This window comes from Pongo pygmaeus, chromosome 14, assembly GCF_028885625.2.
Source record: "Pongo pygmaeus isolate AG05252 chromosome 14, NHGRI_mPonPyg2-v2.0_pri, whole genome shotgun sequence".
Lineage (NCBI taxonomy): Eukaryota > Metazoa > Chordata > Mammalia > Primates > Hominidae > Pongo > Pongo pygmaeus.
Genome location: NC_072387.2, coordinates 111,715,001 through 111,740,459, shown reverse-complemented (window position 1 = coordinate 111,740,459; position 25,459 = coordinate 111,715,001). Strand labels below are relative to the sequence as shown.

The 25,459-nt window shown below is 37.3% G+C and overlaps 1 protein-coding gene and 1 pseudogene across 4 annotated transcripts in view; one reads left to right on the top strand and one right to left on the bottom strand.

Annotated features, from left to right (window-relative positions):
• The window catches only part of FGF14 (fibroblast growth factor 14), a 683,612-nt gene that overhangs the window by 595,513 nt on the left and 62,640 nt on the right, over positions 1-25,459 (top strand). The gene's annotated exons all lie outside the window — the stretch shown is intronic.
• On the bottom strand, positions 1,292-2,026 carry LOC129011918 (high mobility group protein B3-like; annotated as a pseudogene).

Here is a 25,459-nt window from a genome sequence, read left to right as displayed (position 1 = left end):
TCTGAAATGCAATATGTCTGAGATTGAATTCGTGTCCTTCCGCCCAAAACCTGGCTTCCTCCAGTGTTTGCTGGCTCAATAAATGCAGCAACATCTGCCCAATTCCTCATGCCAGAAGCCTAGGTGCCATCCAGGACACATCTACAGTATCATATAGTCAATCTGTTACTAAGTTCTATGTAGTCTACCATTTATTTTTTAACATGCATTACTGTTTATTTAACTTTACTGTTTATTAACTTCAGCATTCTAAACATACAAAAAAACAATATTGCAAATTATGTTTAAGCACAGAGGTTCTTGAACTTTAATTGATGCTGTGGCTCTTCCCTTTGCTGACAATGAACAGTTCTGCAGTTTGTTTAAGAACAAAGTTTCAGCTAGGTATGATAGCTTATGCCTGTAATCCCAGCACTTTGGGAGGCTAAGGCAGGAGGATTGCTTGAACCTGGGAGTTCAAGACAAGCCTGGGCAACATAGTGAGACCCCCATTTCCATAACGTTTTTTTAATTAGCTGAGTGTAGTGATGTGCACCTGTGGCCCAAGTTGCTTGGGAGGCTGAGGTGGAATGATCCCTTGATCCTGGGAGGTTGAGGCTGCAATGAACTGTGATCATGCTCCTGCACTCCAGCCTGGGTGACAGAGAAGGACCTTGTCTCAAAAAAAAAAAAAGTTTCAAAATGACTGCACTTAACTAAAAAAAATCCAAACAATTTTCATGCCAGCTGACCCCCTTTGTCCAGAGCAAAGAATGGCAGCAGAATGCTATGTGACTATATACAGAAACAAGACAACCAAAGCTAAATGGGGGCCCATTGCAGTGGCAGCAGGTCCAGCCTCACAGTGCATGCACTGAGCTCCAGTTTCTCCAAAAGGCCTCTTCCCCCACAGCCTCAACACGAAGCCAGGAGTCTCAAGAGTTTGTCTTTATTTTGTTCTTTTTACAGACGATATATATGTACACTTGACACCTCAGGATTTCTAGCCTGTGGCCAAATAGTAAACATCACCTTACACATGTTTTTAAATGCCAGAAACATCTTTAAATGCCTTATCACACAAACAGCAAAGGGCACAGTGTGAAGAAAACACAAGATAGCCTTTTTATTTTTAAAAATGTTTGGAAATACGTATAATTTTGATACAGTTTCAGGATGCTCCAGATACCCACGGCCACTTGACGTAAACCACTGACAATTTTTAGACTACTTTGAAAAACTGCAATATGATTCTGATCAAATTTTGTCATTAAACCTAGTGAGGGCAATAGACACTTCTCAAATAGATGTGTCAGTTACAGCACTCTCCTCCTCTAAAGTATTCACAAAGAGACAGATGAAACAGTTTTTTTTCATCCTCCTCCTCCCCTTCCTCTTTGTCCTCCACGTTTTCTTCATCTTCCTCATCTTCCTCTTCCACCTTTTTCCAGGCAACTTTAGTGGGGTGCTTTGAGCCACCAAACTCTCCTTTACACTTACTGTCAGCAACATCCTTCTCATCCCTCTCTTTCAGCTTCTCCGCCTTAGTGATGTCAGGCTGCTTTGTCCTGTCACTTAAGTTATTTCACATCTCACCCAGCTTTTTGCCACGGATGCCAGGATTTGCAGATTTGACCTTGAAGTGGACTTCTGAACAGAACGGAAAGAATTCAGATGGCGGCCTTTTTGGGACATTAAGGGCCTTCTTCTCGCCTCCCTGAGCTGGTCATAATTGTTCATTTCCCCATCCGAACCTACTTTTTCTGCCTTTGCCATTTTATCAGATTTATACTTATCTTTCCCAGATACTGTCTTTCACCTCTCAGAGCACATCTTGAAAAATTCTGCTAAATTGACAGGGACCTCTAGGTTTTTCTTTTTATGTTCTTCTCTGCACATCTGCACAAAGAGAGCATAAGCAGACATCTTACCCTTTGGTTTCTTGGGGTCACCTTTAGCCATCCTGACTGTACTGTTTGCTAATCTGGGCAATGTAGGGCATGATGCCTTGGCTTAGTGCTCTCCAGCATTGAGCTAGCCGCCTCCATGAGAGGCCCCTCTCTACCACTTAAATAGCTCTTAACGTCCATCAAATATTCTCCATTTACATTTCACCATCAACACTGAAGTCTGCCAAAGTCATCCTCGGTTCTTGCTGGGGCCTGTGTTTCAAACTAATTCTTAACCAACCTGTTTTCTCAAATGCTCCCACTTCTTCCAATTACCCTCTCTAAATAGACCAGTCAGAACTAGCTTCTGAAAACCCCCAAATCTCAGCACATGGGTCTGCAAGAAATGAACCCTGGGACAAATCTGGACAATCACCTGTTTCTGTAAATAAAGTTCTATTAGAGCACAACTGCACACTTTTTAAAGTAATATTTTCTATGGCTGCTTTCACATTGCAACAGCAGAGTGAGGAGTTGCAAGAGGCAAGAGACTTGATACTACCCAAAGCCCAAAATCTATACTGTCTCTTTAGAAAAAAAAAAAAATCTGTCAACATCTGCATTGAGCATATACTGAATATGCAGTAAATATTTAATTAATTGTTTTATATCATATTTTCCAAATGCAGCATAGCTCTCCTTATAGACCCTAAGACTCTATATGGTTCCTCATAGCTTTCCTTGTAGACAAAGATCTTGTGTTTTCAGAAATTGTGTTCTGTTCAGACTTCAATCACGTGAAGAAAAGAATTATTCATTTAGCATCAATAACAGCAGATGCCAAAATAACGATTTGAGATAGCTTTCAAGTTTGTGCTCTTTGAGAGCCAGCTTTGAGGTAGCTGTCCCTCATTCAGACACCTGCTTGCTGGCACCCAGTTTTGATATTCCTTTTAAAGAGAATGTCTGAGCATTATCTCACGTTTTCTGAAACAGTTTAACAGTCCCTCCTCCAGGCAGATTCATTATTAAGTGCACAATGATATGAAGGTTCAGGATGGCCTGAAATCTGGACAGTCACCTATTTCTGTAAATAAAGTTCTATTAGAGCACAGCTGCACACTTTTTAAAGTAATATTTTCTATGGCTTTTGATTATGGTTGTGAATCTGGACCTTAGTTTCCCTACTAAGGTGTGAACTCTGTATCCAAAACTCCCTAGAACAAGGTGAAAATGTTCTCTGTAAAGCTGAGCTGGACTTCCTCAGATTGTCTTGCCATCTGTGTCCTTCAACAAAATATGCCAATCAAAAGTGTCTGGACACACTGAACATAGGAATTGTTGATACATTTAATTTCAATTTTTGAAGTAGATACCTATTTTATAGATGGAAACTTTTGTTGCATTATAGTTAGAAGAAGCATTGTGATCGGTTGCTGTTTTTGAATAATTGAGGACCAGATTTTTAGATTCGTGCAAACGGCAAATGGATAAGTCCCTTTTGGTTTGACACACTTCATGTTTATTATAATATCCACTGTTATTACTATTATTTTATATGGATATTATCACATTATTACATATGTAGCATGATTATCATATTTCGCAGTTAAATTTGAAGAATAGATGTCAATTCTCATTCATTTTTATATTTTATTTCCATATCATTTGTAAGGACATGAAATAGTCTTTGAAATATAAATTACTTGAATTACTTTAGGTAACTTGAGGTTACCCTGTTCTAAAACCATTTAAGTGACAAAGGGGAGGGTAGTCCCACAGGAAAGTGAAATAAATTTTCAGCTGACACACAACCCATAATGATTTTCAGATACTCAATTTTTATTCGAGACACTCTTTCTGTCTGCAAATTCTAAAACGCTAACTCATTAAAATAAAGGGCTATTTTTTATGTCTCTATGGAGACATGTGTCTGTGGAGAAGTAGGTAGAGAACATTCCTTAAAAATTGACATTCCTTCTATGTAAAGTTTACCTAAAAGGCAATTCATTTGTCTGCACTAAGTCTGATAAAATCCATATACAACCTTCTATACATGTTATCATGCAACCCTTCTTGTAATTTCCATGAAATCATTACTGTGGACAATTCTGAAGGCTATTTTTAGGTGTCCTTTTCCCCTTGGGTTGTTCGTTTTGAGCATTTTTATAAAGTCCTTAGTTCCTAACGTTCATTTGCATCACTGTCCTTCCATTGATCTTTTTGCTTTGGGTAGTCTTCCAATTATCCTAAGAATAGTAGACTTTGGGAAGGAAGTGGGAAGGGTCTGCCAGGTAGGGCAGAATCAACGATCTTCAATCCAGACAGTGAGAAAAAGTAATGACTGTTGCAGACTAATACGTGCATACTATATATTTATCAATTTCCCCCAAATGTTCGGCTGCTCACTGTTTCTGTCATTGCCACGCATTATTTAAATTGACCTAAAGCCATGTTTTGCTGCCTGAAATCCTTTATTTCCAGCACTAAACTATGCAAAGAGATCTTCTGCTGTGGCAAATCACCTCAGCAGGGCATTTGCCTACACTGCTTGCAGGCTCCCCTCTGCTTACCAAGAGAACAGCAGCTGAGTCTGGAAAAGAGAGAAGACAGGCTTCTGAGATATCACATCAATGTCACACGAAGGCACTGATGTGACTTCTCTATCCTTTGGGCTCATATATCCTATGAAACTTCAGGTTTGAAAGACAAAATGAGTATCAGAGAGAACAGCATGAATTTGAAATAAGAAAGATCAGACAGGGAGAAAAAAAGTCTCCAACCTCCCATTCCCAAATAGACTTCTGGTAAAGAAAAAGCCAAATTATGCTGAGACTTGAGTAGATGTGGAACAATTGTGTACATTCATGTTGCATAAAAAATTCACTGGAAGTCATTCGTATGCAGCAAATAGTTATTTTGTGTTTACCGTATATGTATGAGGCATCTTTACCTTAGATTAACTCATTGAGACATAATTAATGCTCTAATTATTTATATATCTGCTGAGTAGCAGAATACTGTATAGTTTTAGGAAACAACACTTTAAAACTGCAGTTAGCTCAGAATTTTGCAAATGTCATGCCAAGGTCATTGATGAGGCTGACTTTCTCACTGCTTATGCCAGCCTGCACAGTCATAAGTTTAGTGTACACACACAAACACTCACAAATACACATCTCACTTCCTTAATCCTACATTTCAGTGACTTAAATAAGCACATATCTAAACAGCCTTCCCTTAGACACAGGCAAATGCAACCCATGATTCCACACAGCCCTTAAAATGGCAACTCGCAAGACGTACACAATTTTAAAATTGTATTAGCCTATTCATAGCAAGACTGTTCATTAGCCTATGTGCATATTCAATGTTGACCACATGCCCCCCAACCCCACCCACCAAAAGACCAGCTAGAGATCTGAGATGTGGAAGAGTGCTGTTCAGTTTAGATATTTTTTCTCATCTATTACTTTCTAGATGAACTGTCATGAGTTAAAATGTCAGTAAGGCCACCTGTTTATGATCAACATAATTGAGCTATTTTAATCTCAAATTATTTCATCGTTAAGATAGTTTTCAGTTCAGAGGCTGAGATAAAGACACAGCAAGTTTTCCAGGACACACATCACTAATTAGAAAACAAATTCTTATCTCCTTGTTTGTTGGTTTTATTTACAGGACAGGAACATCTCTGTGGAATTAAATTGCCCACTACATGCTCCTAATATGTTTTGTTTATATGCTTACTCCAGGGAAAACTGTGAGACATGTTGAAACCAGGATTTGTTGTTTTCTTTTGATAGAAAAACATAGCAATTCAAGTCAGCTTTTTTCTTTTATTAGAATGCAAAGTTCCTTAAGATCAAATACAAAAAAAAGAGTCATTTAAAAGTACTGAAAGGATATAAAAGGGAAGACATTTTAAACTACAGCTTATCGAAGAACAGCGAATAACGTTAGCAAGTACTTTCATAACTTTCAAATCTTACCATTTACTGATAAATATCATGAGTTTTCCGAATTCTTTGTTGTTGTCTTTATGTCTTTGAACAAAAGACTGCTTTTTGAAACAACTTCAAGACAATGATTATTGAACAAATGATTATTTGGTTCTTTGAAGTTTCCTAATTTCCAAGCTAACATTTTCTTATTGACTCTATCTCTTTTTCTACTGAGGTTGAACACACACACACACACACATAAACACACACACACACACACACATAAACACACACACACACACACACACACATATCAATTCATGACATTCTCTTTAGTTAGTGCTCAAGATTGCAAATCTTCATTTTCTTTGGTCAGATAATACATTTTCATAATGAACAAATGGAGTGCAACTCTCAAAGCCAGTAACTAACACTGGAAAGCAAAGGCTGAAATCAAAGCTTGGTCAGCCTGTTAATGTGATGCGCTCTCTCTCGATTAATCCTCTACCAATAAATATTTGTTCTGTTAACTTTTACTGTGGCTCCTTCCTCAGGCCCAACCCCACCATTTATATCCTGTAGATATTTTATGAGAAAATTGACCCCTGTTTATGTGCATCATTCCAGTCACTAACAAACGTTTTTATAAAGGATGCACAATTACATGTGACAAATTAATTGGTCATTTCATTATTTTGTGTCCAGAAAGTACTCTTTGATGAACCATAAGGCAAGAGCTGTACTAGTCACCCTGTCTATAAAGATAAATAAACTTAACCCGTATACTCCAGCATCCTGCTACCTAGAAGGAAAAACCAGAAGTATAAACAATGAAAAGTGACGTAGCATAGAGTATGTTATAATTCAAGAAAAATGCATTCAGTAAGTTTATAAAGAAACAACAACTGTGTTTGCACACACACTGTCTCATGTTGTAAGGTGGGTATTATAATTCTAATTTTAAAGATGAGAAAAAGAAGACTTGCGAGAGTATTTCCCAAGCTGATAGGCAGCTGAGTTGGGCGCTGGGTCTGGCTTTTGTGATTCCAGCCCCAAGCCTTGCACCACACAGAAGAGAGGATAGTTATCCCTGTGGAGGGCAGAATTTGGAAATACTTGGCCAAGGAGGCCCTGATTAATCTGGACATAGAAAGTAGAGCAATAGCTTGAATGACCTTGCAGGAGGAGACAGCAATGAGGATATTTTTGTCTGCTAGGGCTGCCGTAACAATGTACTACCAACCGGGGGGCTTAAAGCACAGAAATGTATTTTTTTCACAGTTTTGGAGGCTGGAATTCTGAAATCAAGGTGCCAGCAGGATTGTTTCTTCTGAGGCCTCTCTCCTTTGCTCATAGGTGTCTGTCATCTCTTGTGTCTTTTCATAGTCATTCCTCTCTGAATGCCTATTTGGAAATCTCCTCTTTTTATAAGGATACCAATACTATTGGATTAGGGCCTAGCTTCATGATTGTATTTGTCTTTAATTGCCCCTTTAAGACCCTGTCTCCAAATACAGTTGTACTCTGAAGTACTGGGGGTATGGACTTCAATATATGAATTTGGGGGGAATATAATTTATCCCATAACTGGTGGTAAGAGGCCACAAAAACAAAATATGGGGGCATAAGGACCCCCAGTGCATGCTCAGGATCAACATTAGAGCAAAGTAGACACAGAACAGTATGGAAGGTGAGCACCGAGATAAAAAGGATCAGGGGAGGCAGGATCAGAGTGGAGAGATCTGGAAGGCTACAGCAAGGTGTTTTATCTAAGGCATTATTGCAGGTTCTTGCTAGAGAGTGATAATTGAGAATTTAAAGAAATGAATTTTAGTAATGGGTTTTGTATATATTAAATCATGTTCATATAACTTAAAAATATTAATTTTAAGCTATTTACAGGAGAAAAACATGACCACTCAGTGGAACTTTATATTTTACGATTTCTAAAAATATTCTAGGTTATTTTTCTAGGAACTGCTGTTAAGTTTGACCATAACTGCCATATACTTTGGTCATATATAAAGTGTTTTTTGGTAAGTGTCTGAGATTACATTCAGTATCTACATGTAGCACAATTTACACAGGCTAAATTCTATCGTATTTGGTATTTTTTCCTCAATTCAGCTGTATTTTCAGAGAAAACACACAAGATTACAAAGCTATTTCTATGCTTAATAGAATACTGTCTAATGATTTCTGCATGTAGCAAAATCCAACTTTTATTGGCTATGTGTTAATCACCCACTAAATATATGCAACATGAATTTATCTGTGACTCACATGATATACGGTGATTTTGTCTGCATCCTAAGACGTGATTCCTGTACTATGGTTGAGTAATTGTCATGGCAGGTTTGCCCCTCTAGTGTTGGCTTCTTGTTTTGCTTTGTGCTGCTTTTCTCTGCTATCCAGGCTGCCATTGCTATTTTTATTTTCTACTTCTGATGGTTCAGGAATATGAAGGCAAAATAAAAAGAAAGTGTGTGTTGCCTTACTGCCACTATTCTATGATATGAGTCAGGGGTATGGAAAAGCTGAACTTTTAAGGGGACAGCAAACCTCACGGATTCAGGGGATTTAATTTCCCCTCCTCATATCCCAGAAGGTCTAAGTTACTAGTTACGTTAAACAAAAGAAATAATTAAACAATGGAGAAGATGCTATAGAAAAGTTTTCCTTTTCTTTTCTTTTTAAATATACTTCTTATATGTAGTCCTAAAAGGACTTTCTCTCTTCTTATAGCTTAACAATCAAACAACAGCTTAGGGCAGCATTTGGCAAACTGTAACTGCTGGTTAAATCTGGCCTGTCCCCTACTTCTATAAATAAAGCTTTATTGGAATGCAGCCACACTCATTCATGTGAATGCATATTGTCTGTGACTGCTTTGGCAAAATAGTGGTGGAGTTGAGTAATTAATACAAGGGCTTTACAGCCTTAGAGCCTAAATTATTTACTATCTGGCCAACTCACTTTTTTGGCTTAAGGTAATGAAATTTTAATTGCACACAATAATGTACATGTTTTAATATGTGACAATAAAGGTTTTGTTGCATTTATGCAGCACATTTTTGAAATTAAAAATAAACTTGTAATAGAAATATAATTCTAAAGAGTTTCACCAGCTTGTAGATTTTTCAATAAATTTTGATATAAAGTCAATACATCTTTATAGAATAAAATATTTTAGAATCTATCTGGTTTATAGGAAATAGCATAAACATCTGTTTCGATAAACTTCCACTAATAAAGACATACCTTGAACACAAGCTATTGTTTTGCATTTGCCAACTTTTCCATTTCATAATTGTATTAAATTACTAGAGATGGCTTTGTAACCAAAGACATTAGAATATTCAGTTGAATATGGGTTTCCGGGACACATTTTTGTTGTTGTAGTGGTGGTGGTTTTTGTTTTTAATTCTCTGCTGCTAGGTAGTACTAAATCCCCAAGGGACTCAAAGATGAGAAACAGGAAAAAAATTTCAGGCTGTGAACTGCTGCTAAAACATAGAAGCCCTGTCCATGACATTAGTTCGTGTATCAAAATGCTTGCTATTTGGCCCTAGAAAAAGGGACCGCTGGCAGGGCGCGATGGCTCACTCCTGTAATCCCAGCACTTTGGGAGGCCGAGGCGGGCGGATCACGAGGTCAGGAGATCGAGACCATCCTGGCTAACATGTTGAAACCCCGTCTCTACTAAAAATACAAAAAATTAGCCGGGCATAGTGGCCGGCGCCTATAACTCCCAGCGACTCGGGAGGCTGAGGCAGGAGAATGGCATGAACCCAGGAGGTGGAGCTTGCAGTGAGCCGAGATCATGCCACTGCAGTCTGGCCTGGGTGAAAGAGCGAGACTCCGTCTCAAAAAAAAAAAAAAAAAAAAAAAAGGGACCGCTGGCAGTGTTGTGCATAAGTGGTCCTGCTTGGTTTGCCCAAGTGGTATTTATCTCAGACCGTTCTGAACAGGGCCAGAAAGTCTACCCAACAGGCACATTCTATATTGAGTAGCACCTGACTACTGACCAAATCAGATGTTTTCCTTTGGTAGATTTAAGAACCACAGAGAAAGAGAGCCGACTGCAAAGTGCTAGGAATGACTAGAGACTGAGAGAGAGCACAGATGCTTACAGAGAGCCTCAGTAGTTACTGGCAGGAAAGAGAACCACGGGGAGAGAGACAGTGAGCAAGAAAAGGAGGAGAGACAAAGATGGAGAGGAAATAAAGTAAAAACAGATGAAGCAAAAACAGAAATTGAGTCAGAAGAATGACAGAATGACAGAATGGTCAGAAGCCAACTGCACCCATTTATGAGGACATAACTGCTTGAATTGCTGATGTGACATTGGAAGTTTGTGTGTGTGTGACGCAGTGGCATTCCAATTCTCCCTGAAGGTATTTACCTATCTCCCATATATTTCCATGTATCTGCAAGAAGCCTTATCGCCTATGACAGAGCTACAAACATCAGAGTCTCACTAATATATATATATAGCTAATTGATAATTTTCAAAATAAAAGGTGGAGGGAATGAATCACACAACAGCCCTATTTGTGGTTTCGCAAATGATCTCAAACTCACATGTTCAGGAGGTCAGGAGCGTCAATGAGTGAATCAGTTTGGGTGTAGGAAGTGATGGGTCATGTTGACGGACAGAAGAGGCTGTGCACTTCTGGTGGGACTGTGAATTACTGCTGCCATTATGGAAAATTGTATGGAGGTTTCCCAAGTAACTAAATATAGAATTGCCATATGATTCAGCAATCCCTCTTCTGGGTATTTACCTAAAAGTTTCGAAATCAGTATGTCCAAGAGATGTCTGCACTCCCATGTTGATTGTGGTACTATGTGCAATAGCAAACTTACAGAATCAGTCGAAGTGTCCATTAACACCTAAACAGATAAAGACAATGTGGTACATGCATATACACAATGAAATACTATTCAGCCTTACAAAGGGAAGAAGTTCTGTCATTTGCAATAACATGAATGGAACTGGAGAACATTATGCTAAGTGAAATAAGCCAAACACAGACAAATACTACACATTCTCATACAGAAAATTTTCCTTTTCTTATCACTTATAAGTGGAATGTAAAACACTTTTATTCTCACTTATATGTGGAATGTAAAACAATTGCACTCATGAAAACAGAGGGTAGGTGGTGGTTACCCGAGGCTGGGAGGTGGAAGGAATGGGGAGATGATAATCAAAGGATACAAAGCCTCAGTTAGATAGGATAAATAATTTTGAGTATTTTTTATAGATCTGTTGCACAGTGTGGTGAATACAGCTAATAACTGAGTAATGTACATCTCCATATCACTAAGAGAGTAACTCTCAAATGCTTTTGTTGCAAGAAAATGTAAAATATTTGAGGTGATGGATAAATTAATTAGCTTGATTTAATAATTCCACATTGTATTCAGAAATCATAACATTGCTTTGTACTTCATATATATATTGTATATATGTGTAACTATAATTTGTCAACATACAAAAAAGCCAATGAAATTTTTTTAAAAATGAAAATAGGCAGGTTCTACTCAGCTGCAACTGATTGTTCCATCAAGGACTTGCTAAATCTTCTGATTTTTCAAGAGAAGCTAGAAATCACAGCTTTATGTGAATTCTCCTCATTTTTAAATGTAGAGTTAATTGGTTAAAACAACAAAAAATGATGGTATGAAGGGCAAAGAAAATACTAGTGTACAAGATTTGTTTTATGATGTTGGATTTACAACTAACAACAATTTTTATTTTTCACAGCCCTCTTGCAATGGCAGTCTATTTGGGGCATAAATCAATAACTCTTTTCTATGATTTTTTCCTCCACGAAAATGGCCTTGATTCTAGTGCATCTTGTGAAATGAGATTTCACTGTGTTGTTCAGAGTTTTCATTTTTGCTGGAGGCTTGCAAGGCCCATATCCTCAAGATAGGCAGTGATGAGTTGTGACATGTATCCTGTGCATCGGTTGTCAACCTGAGTGACACTAAAATGAAGAGCTGTCATTTTGTACCAGAAACCTCTTAGCTTTATTTCCTGTTGTTTCAGCCATCCAAAGCAATGGTGGTGTTTGAGTGTGGACCACGGCTCTTTACCTCAAATCTAAGGATTTCATCTGACAATAGGAAAATAGCTACAGTTCACTGTAGTTGTTCATCTTTATACCACTCTTGCCAATTTTGTTTTTCTTTCCTTACTTATTCTACTTGCACTTTCCTTAAACTCTACACTGTTAAGAAGGTAGTCTCTTGTTTGGACATTATTTCCTGTTAACAAGTATAGATCTTTTTATTTGTAATCATTTCAATTTACAAATATTTTCTCACTTGTCACAAAGGCCAAATAAGGCTTCAGTAACAATTTCTATTTATGTTCATTGGGTAGTACATTTCATTGCATCGTTCTCTAGGGAAAGTTAGTACTCTGTTAATTTCAGGCTCTAATGCCAATATATAAACACATCCAGCTTGTCATTTGATATCCAGGGAACATTACTTTTCAAGTGGGTTCTCCAAATGAATGGGTTTGACTCAGTCATCTCACTTCCTTAATGCACACAAATTTTTAGACACATTTTTACACTGTGGGTTTCAGTGAACATTTGCACATTTTACTCAAAGTTGGTCAGAAGAGTTAAAATTAACAATAATGGGTGGAAATGGGGTAGGAAGGTCAAAGATCATCTTGAGTGATCTTGGCTTTTAGAAATCTGCCAGTCTGCTGTGCCTCAGCAGTTGCAGAAGGCCATGATTGACTCTGTCCATAATAATAATCTCCTTGCTTGTAAGGAAGTATTGGAGAAAGGAGATGAAAATAATATTAGCAAGAAGCCTTTACTAATGAGTAGGTATGCTTGTAAAGTCCCTCACTTGAAACATTTGTCAAATGACTGTCCTTTGTCAACTGCTATATTTTGAGAAATTCCAGAGGAAATAAGGTGAGACTTCAGAACTTACAAAAAAATGTAATGTAAAGATTAGGAGTGGTGAGTGTAGAAATGGGAGAATAAAATTGTCAGCTCATTAAGGCTAGAAAATCCAGCATACAATGCTTCACACCCCAAAATATTCATGCCGCCTATATTTCATGCCGGTTACAGCAACTTACAGTACATTTTCATTTGAGCCTCACAACAACCCTTTGAAGTAGGAAGTGCCATTCGCAGAGTATACTCAGAGGGGACACACGTTTGAGGGGATCTGTGTTTATTCAAGGCCACCCAGCTGTAAAGGGGAAGGGACAGAAATAGAGCACAGGACTTCCTTGCCCACCAACTGTTCCTTTACAGCCACTTACAAAAAGGGCTAATGCTTGTGTGTTAGCAAATATGTTTCATCAACATTTTGCAAATTCTTTACTTCATCTGACTTATTGATAGAACAAAAGAAAACACAGCATGCACTTTCAAATGCAAGCACCTATATCTTTGGCACAAATATCGATACCAAATTCACATTATAGTTGGTACATATAAAAACAAATATAATGAATTGCAAGGTTCTGCAGATTTACGGCTAATTACTCTTTTCTAGTTCTTCATCTATATTTATCATAATGTGATCCAAGATCCAGTTGCATCAAAATCACCAGGATCCTCACATAAAATACTCATTCTCCAACATAAGCCCAGAACTATTTAACCAACACCTTTGTGGTAGACTCAGGAATAAGGCTTTAAAAATTTTCCAAAAGAGGACAATGAGGCATGCTGAAGTGTGAAGAATGCACCTAGCTTTATGGAATTTGGTGTTTAATGTCTAGGTGGTGTATTTATTTTAACAATGAACACTTAATGATGGGACACACATAGATAGTTAAAAGCAAATAAATAGTACCCAATGGGTAGTTTTTTGCCTTTGCACTTTCCCTCCTTCCCATCGCACAATATATCCATGTAACAAACCTGCACATGTACCCACTGAATCTAAACAAAAGTTAAAAAAAAAAAAAGAAAATGAATAGAGACAACTAGTAAATCTACCCCAATCCTAGTTCTCTTCACTCAAATATAGTTGACTATGCTCTAGGCATTATTAGGAACAGCTTAGTTCTTAAATGTTTATGGCAGTTACTCTTATTGGATATAATTAGATAAAAGATGGAATGCCTTGATTACTAATTTAAAAAAAGGTAGAGTAGATAAAAGAGAGTGAAAAGAAGTTACTATTTTAAAAAATAAAGCTTGGTAAAAATGAGATTTGGGGGAAATTAATGGAAAATGAAAAAAAAAAAACCCAAAATACTACAATTAGAACCTCACCTAGGGAACAAACTGAAATGATTATAAGATTTGATGATAGAGATGGGACCCAGAGGTAGAATCTGAAGTCTTAATATCAGAAAGGCATTTAACAACTGGTTGAAGACCAAAAGCAAGGAGAAGCAGCCTCTTTCAGTGTATATTATTTGCAATGAAGAAAAAAATAAGAATAATGTAAGGACATTATTATTAATAATAATATAAAAATAATGTAAAGTCATTTAAATATTAAGAGGAGATTCTAAAAATTGACAGGCATAATAGAAGCTTTTTAATAAAAAGTCCTTATTAATATATATAAATGTTTTTGGAATTTTTAATTTAATATACTTTTTATCTTAGAAAACTAATACTATCTATAAAAAGTTTCGTATATTCATTTTAAAATTCATCTTCTCACCCTAGTTTACCTCGGGATCTTAAGTCCTGAGATCCTTTGAATTTTACTGGAACCTTTTAAAGTTGGAGAACACATGAAACTCAGGTGCATAACAGCTTGCGCTTTACTTTTTGAAGTGATCCAAATGATTAGAGAAGAATTTAGAAACTTACATGAATCAACTTTATGATGGTCAGAGAATCTGTGAAATATGTTTCAAAAAGAGGATCTAATTTAGCAGAGCATAAGGGGCATGATTTTCCAGGTGAGTCACAAATTATGTTTTGGGCTGGGAAATGAAGACCAAATCTCACAGGACTAACCTGGAGATCAGAAACTGGGGCATGAAGGCATCTATGAATCTCCGAAAAGCTGATAACGTTAGGTACTTGCTGACCTGTTGAGGAAGAAAGAACCCCTAATGGTTCCAGAATCACAAGCCTGGAGACACAAAAGAGAATGTGAGTGGTGGGAAGCATGAAAATAGGGAAAATGATGTCTTAAGAAAGAGAGCTCCATTCCAGACATTAATTCTAGATATTGAAAAATTTGAATGGAAGAATTCTTACACATGTTCAAATACACCACAGTGGAAGAGAAGTAGAAAGCTCTAAAATCAGAGACATTTGTGAGTCATGGTGGCTAATAAATCCCTGAAGAAAGATTTGGAAAACCAAATCATAGGTCCTTCTGTTGAAGGAAAGAAGAGAATCTTGTAATAAATGTACAGAGTAAGAATATATACATAGATATATATAGAGACTATATACATATATCTATGTATATATAGATATATATACACTATATATATACACACATATATATACTATATATCTCTATGTGTATATAGATTATATATATACTATATATAGTCTGTGTATATATATAGTATATATATACACTATATATGTATCTATATATAGTCTCTATAGATATAGTCTATATATCTATATATAGTCTCTATAGATATAGTCTATATATCTATATATAGTCTATATAGATATAGTCTATATAGATAGTCTATATATATCTATATATAGTCTATAGATAGTCTATATATAGTCTATCTATAGATAGTCTATATATAGTCTATCTATAGATAGTCTATATATAGTCTATCTATAGATAGTCTATCTATAGATAGTCTATATATAGAGAGATAGTCTATATATAGTCTATATATATAGTCTATATATAGTCTATATATATATACTCTCTATATATAGACTATATCTATCTATCTATATATATAGAGAGAGAGTCAAAAAAGGCACAAATAACATTAAAGAATTAGGATTAAAGAATTAAATCCATTAAAGAATTAGGATTTCTCTTAAATCAGGAAGCATCCTGGGAAAAAAGGGCAAAGAAATATCCAAAATCCTAACAAGTAGGGCTGTTGATGCTTCCAGAACTGAAAAGAAAATTCTTCTGGTTAATATCACAAACACAAACTAGAGAATTGCATAGAAAATACACTTTGAGAAATCCAATTAAATGCCTGTCTCTCCTCCCCCTTGTATCTAGTTTTGAACTTGATCACATTCAAAGTAAGCAAGGAAGGCAAGCGTGTAATGTCCAAGTCACATTAAAGGAATCAAATTTGTCTCTCTTACAACAACATGCTTTGGGTTCATAATAAATTAATTAATCCAGCATTCTATCTCAAAACTGCCTCTTTTTATTATACTAGCAGATATTTCAGGGTTTTCCTCAGTGCTTACACACATGTATAAGTTTCCTATAGGGAGGATGCTAATCACAGTCCCCAGAATTAATTTTCCTATGCACAGTCCTCATTATCATTTAATTGCTCTAATCTGACAGAGACAGCCTGGTCAGGGAAGTCAGAAAGCAGACATTTCGACAATCTCAAATTAGCTGGGTGGTTATCCCATATCACTGGGTCACCCTGCCCTGGAGTACCTGCACTCTATACCATGCTAGCAGAACTGCCCTATGATTTAAGAAAAAAAAAAAAGGGGGTGGGGGCAGGGGGCAGGGGTGGTGGCTCACGCCTGTCATCCCAGCACTTTGGGAGGCTAAGGCAGGTGGATCACCTGCGGCCAGGACTTTGAGACCAGCCTGACCAACATGGCAAAACCCTGTCTCTACTAAAAATACAAAAATTAGCCGGGCGTAGTGCCACATGCCTGTAATCCCAGCTACTTGGGAGGCTGAGGCAGGAGAATCACTTGAACCTGGGAGGCGGAGGTTGCAGTGAGGTGAAATCCTGCCACTGCCCCCTAGCCTGGGCAATAAGAGCTAAACTCTGTCTCAAAATAAATACGTAAATTAAAAGGTAATTGAAAACAGCCTGGTATTTCTGTGTGGTTTAAGCTTTTCAGCGGACAGAGATGAGTAACAAGGTGAAAAGAAACACCAAACCCAAGCACAGTCCCACACATTGCTGGGGTAACAGCAGAAGAGACTGGAAAGATGCCTACATACCACTATGGATGGGTGGGGACTTGGAGGCACCGGGGAGGAGGACAGAAAAGGCAGGATGCCTGCTACCCAGAAAGAAATGCAGCTGACATGCTCTGAGGAGAGGCAGTCAGTCATCAGAAAGCACAGGGAGTTTCTCCTGAGAACCATGTAGGGTTATGCATTGAGGAAACTGAGCTGCTTGCAGACACAATCCTTTTTTTCCAGGGGTTTGTAACTCAGTGGAAAAACAGATGAGTAAAGTTAGAATTAAAATACAGTATAAGGAACACTCTAATAAAGGTAAGTGGAGAGAGTTATGAGATCCATAGGAATGGAAACTAACTGGTTTTAAAGGATAAAACAGCGGTTCATCCATTCATTCATATGACAATAATCATAAAAACGGACAGTGACAGCTATTCAGTATGCTAGATGGTACTTTACAGCTTTCAAAATACATTCATTAGAGCTTAACTTTATTACAACAGTATTTGAAATCAGGGAAAGTATTATTGGCTTAGTTTTATGATGTACTCTTGGACAACGTGTTGAAGGATACATTATTAATTTGTGACATGGATGATGTCACATTTTCTGAATTATAGTCTAGTGTTTTTTTCACATTGTCTGTTATATATTTTGAATGAGCACCTGGAAATAAAGAGCAGAATTAGCCTTGTATTCTGCATTTTAGATAATACATAGCAGAGTGGAATTGGGAAGACAAGACAGATTGTATATTAGAAGGTGGGACAGGATTAAATAGCAACATGACGTGAGTCATCAGTGATGACCTCCCTGGCTTGTGTGTTCAGAAAATCCAGTGTGGAAACAGTTGGTTCTTTTCAAGTTTCTTAAAAGGCACAACACCATCCAACTTCCAGCAGCCTATATAAATGCTATGTGGTTTAATTGTCAACAACAATAAGAGAATACACAAGAATCAGATGAACTGGAAAAAGAAAAGCATTATGGGTTGAATTCTGCCTCCTTCCCCCAAATTGTTGAGGGTATGTTGAAGTCCTAACCCCCAATATGATTGCCTTTGAAGATAAGGCTTTTAAGGAGGTAATGAAATCAAAATGATGTAATTAGGGTGGGCCCTAATCCAATTTGATTGGTGTCCTTACACAAAGAGAAAATTAGGACACAGACATATACAGAGGGAACACCTGTGAGGATACGGGGGGAGGGATGGCCAACAAGAAGAGGAGAAGGCTCAGGAGGGAACAACCCTGCCAACACTTAGACTTCCATAGACCTTAGACTTTCTTAGACTGTGAGGAAATACATTTCTCTTGTTTAACTCCCCATCCTCCACCCCTCCAACCATGGTATTTTGTTATGGCAGCCCTAGAAAACTAATATAAAAAGTATTTTCTCTTCCTCGTCAAGAATAATCAGAAATCTCTAAGCAAATAATTAAGTCTTTGCCTATGTAAAAATTCCTGTTCTCATAGAGAAATGGGAGAAAACATAATAGGTAGTTCATGATGACAGACAGACTTAGTGAAGATGAGTTCTTTTAGAATTCTGGGAGGTGAGGTAGAAGGTGTGGTCTAATCTCTGAGCTGGTGTCTTACTGCCAGCACATCAGACCAGCAGTGGGCACTTTGGTGGTGGTTGTGAGCAGCCAGCTCTGTTGGTTGGTTATAGAGAAAGGGTGACATCCAGTGGCTGGTTCTATCAGCCAAGCTCCTGGACACTGACTCAGGGTGCGTGCCAGATGGCAGAGAAGGGTCTTCAGGAACATGGATGAATCTTATGTCCAGTTTAGTTCTTGGCAGGTGACAATGAAACTTGGGCAAAATGCAGTGATCACTCTGTGTCCTAAAACATAGGGAGTAGGGTCCATGGCGTTGTTATTAAAACATTAAGAATACACTGATAGCAAAGAGAAGCACTATAAATTAACTTAATCTTCAATACTCCTTACACTTGATTCTCTCTATCCCATAGAAAAGACTCAAAAATGATTTATGAAAGGAGGAAAAAAACCCTCTGGACACATATAATACTATAGAGCCAGCTACCTTGATAATAGAATACAGTTACAGTATACAATGTATCTTACTTTAAAGATAGATATTGATAATAGATAATAGATAAATAGATAGGTGATAGATAATGTAGCTTAGTTTAAACTTAAAGTTTAACTTGTAGTACCTAGTTACTAACATAAGAATGGCTTAAAATGACACAGCTGTGGTATTCCCATTTTGTACACAGAGTCAGATTAATAAATTCCTTCAGCCTTCTCAGAAAAAAAAAAAAGACACAGCTGCAAAACCTACATACATCAAGTTGCCCAGCACTTAGATAATATTGTTTTACTTTATAATTTCTAATTGCTTTTGCTTTTTTTTTGTTTTGGGTTTTTTTTTTTTTTTTAATCTTTGGGAGAAGCTAGGCTTTGAAACTGTGGATATTTAAATAGATTCTGTCATGATCAGCTGGGGTTGCTAAACCCTCACCGCAAATATTCTTTACAAAGCAGAGAGAAGGGATGCTCCCTGCCTTTGAATAATTTACATATCTATATATAATTTTTAAAATATTAAAACTAAAGATATACCAGTGTCACATCCATGTATGCATTATATGTACATTTGGAAGACGTGTGCTTTTATGTGACAGATGTAATGACTGCACTTCTCATTCTACTCAAATAGAGTACCCAGGAGACAATGTGAGACCCTGAACACATTTTAGCAGATCTGGGGTTGGTTGTTTCCTCTTCATGTGGAACAGTATAAATAAAGCTAGAAGTGATCCTGAGAACTATGCATGAAATAGATGTCTGGGGCCCCTTTCATGACCTCATTAGCCTATTGTTAAAGCCACCTTAGCATCTGATACTTCCCCCTTGCCACACTTGATCCCATAGGTTGCATGTGCAATGATGTGAGTGCTGCACCAAAGCAAAGATCAAGTCTAATTCATTCAGCAGTGTATGTCTATTGTCTTAAACAGTCCAAGACACATAGCAAGTGTTTAATAAACACATGCTGACCCTGAAAAGCCGTGAGTAAAATTGACAAGTGGGACAAGAGAAAGATTAGATAAGAATGGGAAAATAGCTGGGAAATGGGAAGATTATATTCAGTATATGTTACCATTCAAACATTGAAAAGGTTAAATAAACTTCAGAATGACATCAATTAAACTTTACATAAGACTAAAATCTAAAGGGAAGAAAGGGTAATATTAGAAAGTAAACAAGAAATTTGCTCCCTGGAGCACAAATATGTTAATGGTGTCTCCTAGAATTGAGCAATGTGGCAACCCAATCAGAAATGGCTTCATGAAGGTGGGTCGTAAACGGAGCCTTGTGGGATCTGAATAAATTGAGAGAAGAAGAAACTATATTCCCCAAAATGATCAGAATGTAGAACATTTTCTGGCAGCAAAAATGAGTAGGGCATATTTAAAAGACTTCTCTGAACTAGAGGATATTAAAGAATAGTAGAAGTTAAGATCAAAAGGTCTATTGGGACCACATTGTAGATAGCTACTTCTAAGCTATGATGTTCAAACTTTGAACTGTGAGCAGTGACTTGTTGAAAGAACTTTAAGGAATATCAATTTGGTACTAAAGTACAGGATAAATTATAACAGAGGAATCAGGAAACAGAGATCAATAAAGAAGCTGCTACAGGGCTACAGTAACCAAAACAGCATGGCTTTGGTACAAAACAGACACATAGACTGATGGAACAGAATACTGAACTCAGAAATAAGACTGCACACTTACAACTATCTGATCTTTGACAAACCTAACAACAACAACAAAAAAGCAATGGGGAAAGGATTCATTCCCTAGTCAATCAATGGTGCTGGGATAACTCACTAGCCATATGCAGAAGATTAAAACTGGGCCCCTTTCTTGCACCATATACAAAAATTAACTCAAGATGGATTAAGGACTTAAATGTAAAATGCAAAACTGTAAAAAACCGAAGAAGACAACCTAGGCAATACCATTTAGGGCAATGTCAACAAAGGCAAATATTTCATGACAAAGATGCCAAAAGCAGTTGCAACAAAAGCAAAGATTGACAAATAGGATCTAATTAAACTTAAGAGCTTCTGCACAGCAAAAGAAACTATCAACAGAGTAAACAGGCAACCTAGACAATGGGAGATAATTTTTGTAAACTATACATTCAACAGAGGTCTAATATCTAGCAGCTATAAGGAACTTAAAAAATTTACCAAAAAAAAAAAAAAAAACTCAATGCCATTAAAAAGTGGGCAAAGGATATGGACAGATACTTTTTTTTTTTTTTTTTTTTGAGACAGAGTCTCGCTCTGTCACCAGGCTGGAGTGCACTGGTGCAATCTCAGCTCACTGCAATCTCTGCCTCTTGGATTCAAGCGATTCTCCTGCCTCAGCCTCCTGAGTAGCTGGGATTATGGGCACGTGCCACCACACCCAGCTAATTTTTGTATTTTTAGTAGAAACGGGGTTTCACCATGTTGTCCAGGATGGTCCTGATCTCCTGACCTTGTGATCCGCCCGCCTCAGCCTCCCAAAGTGCTGGGATTACAGGCATAAGCCACCGTGCCCGGCCAACACTTTTAAAGAGAAGGCATACATGCACCAACAGTCATTTGAAAAAAAGACTCAACATCACTGATCATTAGAGAAATGCAAATCAAAACCACAATGAGATACCATCTAATACCAGTCAGAATGGCTATTACTAAAAAGTAAAAAAAATAACAGATGCTGGCAAGGTTGTGGAGAAAAAGGAATGCTTATACACTGTTGGTGGGAGTGTAAATTAGTTCAACCATTGTGGAAGACAGAGTGACAATTCCTCAAAGACCTAAAGACAGAAATGCCATTTGACTCAGCAATCCCATTACCACAGGGATTACAAATTGTTCTATTATAAAGACACATGCAGGTGTATGTTCATTGCAGCACTATTCACAATAGCAAAGACATGTAATCAACCTAAATGCCCATCTATGATAGACTGGTTAAAGAAATGTGGTACGTATACACCATAGAATACCATGCAGCCGTAAAAAAGAATGAGATCATGTCCTTTGCAGGAACATCGATGGAGCTGGAGGCCATTATCCTCAGCAAACTAATACAGGAAAAGAAAACCAAATACCACATGTTCTAACTTATTAAGTAGTTGCCAAATTATGAGAACTCATGGACACACAGAGGGGAACAACGGACACTGAGGCCTTTCAGAGGGTGAAGCATAGGAGGAAGGAGAGGATCAGAAAAAATAATTAATGGATACTAGGCTTAATTAATACCTGGTGATGAAATAATCTGTGCAACAAATCCCCATGACACAGGTTACCTATGTAACAAACCTGCACACGTACCTGTGAACTCAAAAGTAAAATACAAAATAAAACCACAAAAAAGCGGCTATTGTAGCAATCAAGGTGTGAGTGCACATGGATTTGAAATATGATATTGGCAGTGAAAATAGTAAATTTGATGTAAGTGCAATATATAGACATAATTTAAAGAAGAATGAATAGGATATAACAATTATTTGGCTAAGTAATTAAATATGGCTAATGCTTAGTGCCTGGGAAGGAAAATTTAGGACAAGGAGCCAGTTGGGGACACAGAGTAATACTGACTTTGAGGACATAACGAGAAGAACTCAAAGTGAGAATATTCACTAGACATTAGGAGACAGGACTGGAATCCAAACTGAAGGTCAGTCATAGAAATGCAAAATTAAGGTTATGAAGTCATCAAAAAGAATGAGATCTCCATAGACCAAAAAGAACATGTACTGAATTTTAAGGGATACCTTTATTCAAGGGAAGTTGGAAAGAAGAAGAGCCAGAGAAAAATGAGAGCATAGTAGGCTTTATTAATTCAATTGCTGGTTTGGCTCTTTGCTTATATAAACATTCATTTAATTATTTATCTTATCCCAGCTGCTGAATCAATTACCTAGTAATATTAATGACTTAACTAAAAATCAACAAAGTCTGTAAAAACTCTCTAAGCTTCTTTAAAAACTATTTTACGTCTGTGTTATGTGGAGACAAAAGTATCAAATTTGGAATCTAAAACCCAGGGCTTAAATGCTGGCAGTCACTTCCTAAGTGTATATCTTTAGATTGGACAAGTTTAGATTGGGCAATTTAAATTCTAAAATCAGAGGCTTCAGCTCTAAAATGAGAATGAAAGATACTCTATATTTTTTTAATAATTAAATGAGATAATACAGTTAAAGGAACTACGTCAGCCCTCTGCTATATACCATGCTAGTCCCTGACTCTTTCCTGCTTTTTTAGAAAATACAACAATTGAAAGTCTACTATTCGATATATGTATGACACTCATGTATTCATTTAGTCTTTGAGTTTCTATCGTGATCAGGCACTACTCTGATGCTGAGAATACGGTAGAAAAAAAGACAGCATCCAGTCTTCCTGAGGCCAGAGACTAGTGGAACAAAGACTAGTGGAAGAAACAGTGAACTGAAAATACATAGAAATTCAGGCAGTGATAAACTCTTTGAAGTAAAATAGAGCAGAATAAGAGAATGGCAAGAGCAGTTTGGGAAGGCTCTATTTCAGATGTAACACTCAAGGGACACACAATTGAAATGAGTGAGAGAGAGAGAGACAAAGACAGAGACAGAGAGCAGGGGGAGCATGCCATGGAAAGACGCTTGGGGAGGGAAAGCATGTGGGGTGGACAGCAAGCGTAAGAACCATGAGGTGGCCATGAGTAGCAAACGCGAGGATCATTAGGAAGATGGACATGTGTGGCTGACGTGGCACGTGCACGAAATAGAGGCAGAGTTGTCGGCAGTGGGAAGGCCATGCAGGTGTATGGGCTGTGGGAAGACACTGGAGCTCTTAGAGCAAGGAGCCGTCTACTTCGGAGGAACGTTAGAGTTCCTAAATTCAATTAAAGAAATGCTTGTTAAACCCCTGCATTGCGCTTCTCCGTGCCCCTGATCTCCCCTTCCCCATAGCCTGTGTATCGGTGCTGTGCGATGAGTTCTGTTCTGGGTGAACTGCACAAAGATCCTTCAAAGTTTGAAGGGAGTGGGAAAAATCAGTTTTAAAGGTTTAATAAGGGTTTCTTAAAGACAAAGAATAAAGACATGTCAAGTGCACCACCCCTTTCCCCACCTGACTTCAAACAAAGAGAAAATCCCACCATGTGTCATTATACACTGTCATTTAGACAAAGACACTGACCATGACAAGTCAATGGTGGAGATTTGGATTTCATGTTGAAGAATAAAAGTAGCAAAGACTTTAAGTTGTAGATTGGCATCTTTAGATTGGCATTGGCATTGTGACTTCATTTTTTAAATGCTGCCAGAATTTCTTAGAAAAAAAAGTTAGAGCATATGGTGATTCACAAGTGCCTGCTGGAAAATTATAAAATCAGCAGCAGTATTTCTGGCTGCTGAGATCCTGTGAACCACAACTACCTTCAAAAGATAGAGGTTAGCAAAGGAACCAAGGGTTCCTTTCTAACGCCACACGGTTTGTAGTATTTTACAACTTGTTTCCCTTTAGCAAGTACTGGCAGTTCTAGCAATCCAACAAGTGGGAAACCTTATTAATAATTATTTATTTTAGCCATATCTCAACTTTAAATAGTAAATATTGTACCACCACCAGTCTATCCTTTCCAGATACCCAAACTGATGCTCAGGGATATTAAGTGAATTGCCCAGTGCCAGTCAGTTAAGAGGTAGCTGAATCAAAATCTGAATGTGGGACCATCAGGTTTCAGAGTCTATGCCCTTGATACTTTACCATAGAACCACAGAGAAGGGAGGTTTTTCAAGGCATGATACTTACTGAAAATAAAAAGATACAACTTTAAATTTGTCCAAGAAAAAATTCCTAGAGAAACACATAGCCCATGCAGTTTCTCTCAGAGATTCTACATGACATTATTGTTTGCTAGAAAGTAGGGTGCTAGTTGTCCCTTTTGTAAATATAATAGTCAAATCATGTTACCATTAGGACACATTAAAAATGTCAAATTACCGTGGGACCTTATATGAACATATTAAGATAATAATGATAGTATTCAGTGCAATATTCAGATCAATAGTTTAAACCCAAAATATTTATACCTTCAGATTAGATGGACGCAAATGCATTGATTCATGTGTCTTTTATCTGTTGTTTACATTTTGAGAAATATTTGAGAAATATTTCAAAATGGAAATTATATAAATTTAAACACATAATGGTTTTATGTAAAAATATTGTTAAATTACATTTTCCGCTTAATTGTTATTTCTTGGAAATGTGCCTTAGTCGCTGAAATATTCATACATTAACACAATGAAAGAAGTGAACGTTATTAAGCTTTGACTATCAGGTTTGTTGTTGGTTTTTGACTATTGTGAAACTATGGTCTGATTTCTAAATCAGGAAGAAAGATGTATTGTTGTTAATATGGACACACAACATATTTGTCTGCCTGATTTTTGATCCCAGCTACACCCTCTGGCCTTTTCAAATGATTCTTTAATATCACATAAAGATAAAGGGAGGTGAGATAACTAAAGGGGGTGATTCCAGACTAGG